The sequence below is a fragment of the Lycium ferocissimum genome, chromosome 9 (genome assembly GCF_029784015.1).
Source record: "Lycium ferocissimum isolate CSIRO_LF1 chromosome 9, AGI_CSIRO_Lferr_CH_V1, whole genome shotgun sequence".
Lineage (NCBI taxonomy): Eukaryota > Viridiplantae > Streptophyta > Magnoliopsida > Solanales > Solanaceae > Lycium > Lycium ferocissimum.
In genome coordinates this window covers 21,587,557-21,596,631 of record NC_081350.1, presented here as the reverse complement: position 1 = coordinate 21,596,631, position 9,075 = coordinate 21,587,557, and the positions used below count along the sequence as shown (strand labels likewise).

The following is a 9,075-nucleotide window of genomic DNA, read 5'->3' as shown; positions in this document are numbered from 1 at the left end:
AGCAGTCACTTTCTAAAACGGGGTCAAACCACAAGGGCAAGTCCATTTGCAATATACTTAATGAAACTTTAGAAAGGCAAGTGGGATACATTGAAGAAACTAACAGGAAAAAGAGGGGAAAAAAGAAGGAAAATAGAATAGTAAAAAATAATTAATAGATGGTTGGTGCAAAACCTTGATCTTTTAGACCTATATAAGTACCCCAAGATATATGAACAAAATTCAGTCAGCAGTTTGTTTTTTCCATACTAAGCAAACAAAAACCTTAACTTGTGCTTCACGAGAATGGGTAGCCTCTCACTTGAAATGGTACGTAGTGTTCATGTTAACATCTTCACTGTCTCCTTTTTACCATTACAAACAATTCACTTTGTTTAGTTCCAAAAGCTATTTTTTGCAAAATTTAGATAATTATATCTTCTAATTAATATAGGAATTCTGCAATTGAGATAGCTATTATTTGTGATCCATAGTCTTCTGACACCTAAAGGAAACAATGTACTACTATTGATCATTACATCTTTAGACTTCATAGTAACTGCTTGATGTGAGAATCAAAATTGTTCAATTGTATGATCTTCTCATTTAAAAATTTACGTCGTTAGACATGATATCTTTTTACTTAATTATATCTGAAATTGGATTGTGATACTTGACAGGAATTTGAACCATCAGCCATAACACCTAGAGGTTTAGCGCCACACCGTTTGTTTCCGAATAGCGATTACAAGAGACAGAAGGTGGCACCACCACCAGCAGGACCAAGGAAGAACTTGCAACTTGCAGTGATGGAACCTGACTTGAGGAATGATGGTCCCTCCTTGGACGCTATCTTAGTTAATTATTTGGACACACTTACCCAACGAGTCAATTTTCATTTAGGTAATTATTACTGTATTATTTTTATTGCCTTCACTCTTAGCTACCAATTACCCACTCAATGAGACTAAATTTACTCTTTTCTTGTTCTTATTAGGTTATCCAGTGAACATTTGCTATGAACACTATGCAACTTTAGCACCACTTTTGCAATTTCACCTCAACAATTGTGGTGATCCTTTCATTCAGAACACTGTGGATTTCCATTCAAAAGACTTCGAAATGGCTATTTTGGATTGGTTTGCCCAATTATGGGAAATCGAAAAGGATCAATATTGGGGTTATGTTACAAATGGTGGCACTGAAGGCAATCTCCATGGTATTCTGAACGGGTAAGTTTGACAAATCAAAAGATTTAAGAAGTTGTTATGACAAAGAAAGTATAATAAAATAAATTATACTATTGTTTCGATGCTCTTAAATTTCTTAATATCACTTATGCAGGAGAGAGCTACTTCCTGATGGAATATTATATGCGTCAAAAGACTCTCACTACTCGGTCCCCAAAGCTGCAAGAATGTAAGAATGGATTTGGAAACGATCAACACATCAATAAATGGGGAGATGGATTACTCAGATTTAAGAGCAAAGTTGCTTCAAAATAAGGATAAACCAGCAATTATAAATGTCACAATTGGTATATATTTATTCCAGCCTCTATCCTTTTTCTTTTTTCTTTTTTTTTCTTTCTTTTATGTACTCAGTCCTCGTACAACATTTCTCTAATTAATTATGGTCCTTTTAAATGTAGGAACTACCTTCAAAGGAGCTGTTGACGATGTTGATATTATTCTTCAAACACTCAAAGATTGTGGCTATTCACATGATAAGTTTTACATCCATTGTGATGCAGCACTATGTGGGCTTATGATCCCCTTTATAAACAACGTGAGTTTCGCTTCATACTCCTAACAAACTATTGAGTAATCCGCGGAGCGATATTCTAATTAATTATTCTTTATGCAATTTGAACAGATGATTAGTTTCAAGAAACCAATTGGAAGTGTCACAATTTCTGGTCATAAGTTCTTGGGATGTCCTATGCCTTGTGGTGTCCAAATAACAAGAAAAAGCTACATCAACAATCTCTCAAGAAATGTGGAGTACATTGCTTCAGTCGATGCCACTATTTCTGGTAGTCGTAACGGCTTAACTCCAATTTTCTTATGGTATAGTTTGAGCGCTAAAGGTAAAATTGGCCTTCAGAATGATGTTAAAAGGTGCATCGACAATGCCAAATATTTAAAAGATCGTCTTCAACAAGTAGGGATAAGTGCCATGGTAAATGAGCTTAGCATCATAGTTGTACTTGAAAGGCCACGTGACCATGAATTTGTCCGTCGTTGGCAACTTTCATGCGTCAAAGATATGGCACATGTTATTGTTATGTCAGGCATCACCCGAGAAATGCTTGACAATTTCATCACTGAACTAGTGCAACAAAGAAAAGTGTGGTACCAAGACGGAAGAGCCGAGCCTCCTTGTGTTGCAGAAGATATTGGTGCTCAAAATTGTGCATGCTCTTATCATAAGATTGATTGAATTATTGCTTACAAGGGAAGCAGTTACATATTAAACTCTAATTTAATTTGTTGCGATCAATATGTCTTCCATAGAGACGGCATTTTGTAACTCTTTATTATTTCATTCTTTTATTACCACATTCAAATTGAATTGTATATTTTAGTACTGTACTGGACAACAAAACCGAAACATGGTTTAATAAATTCTGGTAACAATCTTTTATATATTATCTTCGTGTAACATCAATTTACTGTAAATTATAAATATAAATAAGATCATGAAGGGGAACGGAGATGTACATGCATACGTATAAATACATACATCAACCCGTGTACATCACCTTGTAATTGGAACAATTGATTATGGTGTAATAAGGCATCTACTTTAGAAAAACAGAGAAAGATCAACTTGATTTAGCGGGGGTAAAATAGCTTTATATTGACTTACTTAAAGTTTAAGAAGAAAAGTTCAAAAGAATTCAAAATAACTACTATGTAGCAATTTCTTTAAAGTCTAAAATCAATCAAAATATTGTTCATCCAAATATACTTAGAACATTTTATTAGTTCTATGAATAAATAAGTACAAATTTGTTCTGCTGTCTCTCTCTCTCTCTCTCTCTCTCTCTCCACAATGAAAACTGCTGGGAAAGAATAGTCCTTGCATGTTTAAATTAAGTTTTGTTTTATCAATATTTAAATTGTGAGTGGACCAAACAGGGACAATTCTTGCAGGTAGAATTTGCTACTGCAACTTGTCTAGTTGGGAGAAAAGTCTTTAGTCAACGTCCACTTCAACGCCTTCAGAATGATCATCGGAAGATAGTTGGAAGAGGGTAAAAAAAAAAATAGTTGGTCTGCACTAGGCGTGGGCATGGTATGGTAGATATCGATTACTCTATCGACAGCGAAATTTTTTATACCATGGTTTCGGTAATATGGTATTTGGTACGGTATTTGGTATGCATTTTTAAAAAGTACGGTATTCGGTATTAATAAAAAAAATACCGAATACCATAAGTGTATAATTACATATACAATTCATATGTCTTAGTATTATACTACTAACAAATATATAAACTAGTATTATTAGAAAACTAATTGTTTAAACGTTGGAACTTTGACTACTTTATCTTAATTTAAATGTCTTTATTGTGTAATAGATTTACGAAATCTTTTGAATCTTTTTACATGTGTAAGGTGTTTAGTACATCATAATTAAGACGTTTAATAAGTAGCAGAAGTCATAATTCTCCATGATATGAGTATATGTAAGTCGAAGTCGGACAAACTATGGTACCGATTTACCATACCGTAAAATACTGAAACCGAACTTTAAAATACCGAACCATACTGAATTAATTTGATACGGTAATGATATAGTATTTTTAAAAACCGAAAACCGAAATTATCATACCGAGGTGTCAAATACCGTATCATGCCCACCCCTGGTCTGCGCCACAATCAGGTCAGTGTGGCCGTATAAATATATCTATGCAAAAACTTTAGTAAATTATTAATGTACATATGACAGTAAAATGCTCAAAATATAAAGATCTATTTTGAGTTTAGTGGTCAGGCTTATTTGAAATTTGTCACATCTTATAGAGCACCATCTGTCGTCTATATTTTAAATAACTAGTCTTGGGAAGCACATGGTGAGCCCGAGCCCAAGATCAAGGCAAAAAAATTCTTTTTTTTTTTTTTGCGTGGATTGCCCTTCATTTGGGGTGGTCTTTAATTTTTGCCCTTCAAATTGGTAATCTTTAATTTATACCCCTCGCCTAACACCCCGAGGTTGTGTGTTCGAACCTCAGCTTAGGTAAAAATTAAAAAAAAAATCGCTAGGCAGAATTTTGCAAGGCAGACTTTGCGGCAGAATTTTGCATGGGCAGAAATTCTGCCTGTGAGGTGTAATTCTGCCTGAAGGGTAAAATTTAAAGACCACCATTTTGAGAGGTAAAAATTAAAGACCACTGCAAATTAAAAACAAATAATTTGGTACATGTTAAATAAATATAGTTGGATGTATTCAAAATATCTTTAAAAAAAAAAAAAAAACTGACTATAAGAGTAGCTGACCATTTAGTTTTGCTTTTCTTCACAATGGTTCAGAACAAATTTTACTCTCTCCATTTCTATTTAAGTGTCTTAGTTTGACTGTGCACGAGATTTAAAAAATAAAATAAAACTTTTGAATTTTGTGGTCTTAAACTTAACATGTAGAGTTTTGGAATTGAAAAACTTATTAAACATGGAAAGATGCGTTCTTTTTAGGACAGGGCACAAAAAAAAAAAAAAAAACACTTAAATTAGGACGAAGGGTATATTATTTTAGCGAAGATTCGATATATAGAATGATCCTTTTATTTCTTCATCACAGATTCTTATTTTATTTTCTTAAAAAAATCTCATATCACCGTAAAAGTCTATGTTTAGCTAAACTAAAAATGGTTTAAGAGTTAGAAAAGATAAATACTAAAACTAAGCTTCAAAAGTTACAAAATTGTTAAAAAGTTAAAAGTTATTAAAAATAAATGCAAAGATGGGATTAAGGAGTTTCCCACTTAGTAGGCACAGTTACAATCCTTTCCCTTTTATTCTCCTCCACCCCTAACTTAATTAAGCAAATGAATAAAATGTAAAGTTCTTTTTCTTTTATTTCAGATATCTTAATATAATAATTCTTGAAAAGTTTTGATACCGTAATATACTTCAGTGCAAAATCTATAAAAAAAAAAATGCTAGAAGGGCTTGTGGTTTACATATGCACGATTAGCAACAACCATGTTTTATGAACTACTATCTGGTTCAAGAAAAAAGTATCAAACTATACATTCTACATTTATTTTTTTGTTGAAAAATTAGTGTACTTACAAATAAGACAAAATTTTATATTTAGGAAACTGACACTTTATACTGATGTTAGTATATCTTAATTCTAATTAAATCATATATATCTAAAATATGAAAAGTAGCTACTTTTCTTAATTTAAACTTTCTTTTTTCTTTCAAAAAATGCATGTGAGAAAATAACATTTCCCCCTTTTTTTCTTGAAGTCTAAGTGGAATATTAATTTGTAAATTTTATGTCGATAACAATATTATAACTCTGCTATCAGTCCCAAGAAAGTTAGGATCAACTAAATTGAAATAATTAAATCATGTCTCAATACAACAACGTACCTAAAAAAGTATTTGTTCTCGCTTTTATTTTTCTAAAGGATCAATTTTGATTTTTTTTTCCCCCACTATACAAAATTATGTTAAAATATCATACCTAAATTTATATTTTCAAAATAAAAGATAAGATCAAGACAAATTTAATTACAATCTTAGAAGTTATAAAGTGAAAATATCATTTAAAGACTTCTCTCAAAATGCCAAATGAGGTCTTCAAAGTTATTAGTATTACATAGTTTTTGTCTTTGTGCATGGATGGTTATTTCTTTTAGATGACATCATCACCTATTACAACTTTTTAAGCATTTTAAAGAGTCTTTAATTTTTTTATATTTACCAAATTGAAAGTGGCAACCTAAGTAATAAAGGAATAAAATAGGGCTAAATATATGACACAAAAAAATCCATGGTACATAATTCACTTGCAAAAAGTTGAACTAAGGGGCCTGTAATTATCAAAAAGGTTTGAAAGCGTCTTGATTTATTTGGAACATACTTTGGTATATCATGCAATAAATAGCAAGTACAAGGGTAAATTTGGAAGAGCACCTCTTTTGATTAGCAAGATTCTCAACTAAATAGTTGAGATGTAACTAGGGGCTTTTAATTAAAGGTGACAAAAAAGTTTAAAAATTGAGTTGGGGTACTCTAGTTTTTTTAATTGAGTAGGGGCGATAAACTTTGGATTAGTGATTAGGGAGTTTTGACTTGCTCCAAAGTTATATTTTTAACACTTTGACCCCAAGCTTTGTTTTTTACATTTTGCCTTCAAGTTTTGTTTTTAACACTTTGACCCAACTTATATAAATCATAAAATACCCCCTGCCCCCCATGCCCCCCGGCCCCCACCCCTCCCTGCCCCCAGCACCTGATGTGCCGTGAAATTACGAGATATTCGATGCTAATTTCTTAAGCTTTTGTAACTCTTCAAGCACTTTTGGTGTTACTTTTCGTGTGTTTTTGTCATTTTGTAGGAAAAGATATTCGGAAAGCATAACGGAGCAAAATGAAGCAAAATAGGCCAAGGACACACTTTGCACAACATGCGAGCCGCATGTCATGTCTGCGGATCCACAATTCCACCGCATAGCATGACGGCCACCGAAGAATAGAGAATGAAAGGTTGCGCAATTTGCGAGATCAACATGCGACTCGCATGTTGAACTTGCTAGACAACAGTGTTAACGCAAACCTTGTCCGAAATCTGGGAAGCCTGAAGTCAAGAGCATAACATGCAGCTGCTGAGCATGCTTCGCGTCTCGCATGTTTGTCTTGCGACACAACATGCGAGATGCACGTTGCGCACGCAGAGGTGTTTTTGTATAATATTGGTGCTCTATTCAGTTTTATATGATTTAGAAGTGATCGGAAGAAACCAAGTGAAAATAAAGTCAAAAAGAGGCCAAACTGGACAGTTTTGCAAAACTGTCAAAACTGGACAGTTTTGCAAAAACCGGACAGATTTGCAAAACTGAAACTTTGGTGTTTATTTTGTCATATTTTGACTTGGGAAAGTTGAGGAGCTACAAAAGAGGACTTGGGGCATATCATTTTCATCTTTGGCCATTTTCATCCAGCTTGGAGAGCTAGGTTTTTGTACCCACACTTGGGGATTGAAGATTTAAAGATCTTGATAAGAAATTTCTTAATCCTTTACTCATTTCTTCTTTTCCTTGCTATGTATTGATTATCTAAGTGTGTAGCTTTCTATTCCATTACTTGAATCTTGTTTATGAAAATATTCTTGATTAAAGTTTGGTTTGAAACTCTTGTTTTGCTTATGTATTGAATGATTTTATTCCTAATGAAGTGGGTTATTGTTTCTTTAATTAATCTCGTTCTTGAATGTTTCCAAAGAGATTAGCTAACCCTAGGACTCGCCCATTTAATTTGATTTGAGCTCGAGAGAGGAAAGTCGATTTGGGAAAGATTAGATAACAAGGATTTGAGGCATAACCGTCATCTAATGACTTGAGCTCGAGAGAGGAAAGTCACTTGGGATTATATTGATTGTGCCTAATATCACACTTTAAGAATTGAGAAAGCTTAAAGTGAAATTCATTGATTTGGTTGAGAAACTTTCAATGAGATTTTAGAAATCATTATCTATTAACATAACCTCGTTCTTAGTTGTAATATTGTAAAATACGTTGGATCCTTACTTGAGTGTAATCTCCTATTATCCATGCTTGTGGCCATTGATCATTTTACTTGCTTTCTAGGTTAGTTTACATTTCCGCATTAGTTATAATTTTCTCCAAAAACCAAAATATTATCTATCGTTTGGCTTTAGCTTAGTAAGTGAAAGTTCCTTACTTTCTTAATCGCCTAGTATATTGTTCCCTGTGAGATCGACCCCAACTCATAGTTGGGTAAATTATATTGCATACGACCGTGTACACTTTCTCTTTGAAGAGTGAATTTGGACGTTATCAGCACCCCACCCCACCCCTACAAAAAAAAGTTTTTTTTTAAAAAGATTTTGAAAAGTTTTTTTTTTTTTTTTTGTACCACCCACCCCTTGCCCCACCACCCCCCCCCCCTCCTCCCAGAAAAAATTAATTTTATTTAAAAAAAAAGTTTTGAAAAGATTTTATTTTTGATTTTTTGCACCACCCCAACCCCTCCCCCCGCCCTTGCACCCCACCCCCACCCCCCCACGAAAAAAATATTTTTTAAAAAAAGATTTTGAAAAGTTTTTTTTGTTTGTTTTTTGTACCACCCACCCCCCGCCCCACCACTCCCCACCCTCCCACAAAAAATTAATTTTATTTTGAAAAAAAAAAGTTTTGAAAGGTTTTTGTTTTTTATTTTTTGCACCACCCCCTCCCCATCCACCCCTCCCCTGCCCTTACCCCCACCCCCACGCCCACCCCTCACGAAAAAAAATGTTTTTTTAAAAAAGAGTTTGGAAAAAAAAATTGTGTTTTTTTTGTACCACCCACCCCCTCGCCTCACCACTCCCCACCCTCCCAAAAAAATTAATTTTATTTTAAAAAAAAAAAAATTTGAAAAGTTTTTGTTTTTGGTTTTTTGCACTACCCCCCCCCATCCCCCACGAAAAAAATGTTTTTTTAAAAAAGAGTTTGGAAAGTTTTTTTCATTTGTTTTTTGTACCACCCCCCCCCCCCCCCCCCCCCGCGCACCACCACCCCCCATCCTCCCAAAAAAATTAATTTTATTTTAAAAAAAGTTTTGAAAGTTTTTTATTTTTGGTTTTTTGCACCACCCCCACCCCATCCACCCTCCCCGCCCTTCCCCCCACCCCCACCCCAAACCCCACAAAAAAATGTTTTTTAAAAAAAGATTTTGAAAAGTTTTTTTTTGTTTTTTTTGCACCACCCCCTACCATCCCAAAAAAATTTAATTTTATTTAAAAAAAAAAGTTTTGAAAAGTTTTTATTTTTTATTTTTTGCACCACCCCCACCCCATCCACCAAACCTCCCCCCGAAAAAAAAAATCTTGAAAAGTAATTTTTTTTTCTTTGGT

At 33.8% G+C, this 9,075-nt stretch overlaps 1 pseudogene; it reads left to right on the top strand.

The window, feature by feature from the left end:
- Positions 1-264: 264 nt before the first annotated feature.
- Positions 265-2,626, top strand: LOC132069290 (histidine decarboxylase-like; annotated as a pseudogene).
- The last annotated feature ends 6,449 nt before the right edge of the window (positions 2,627-9,075 follow it).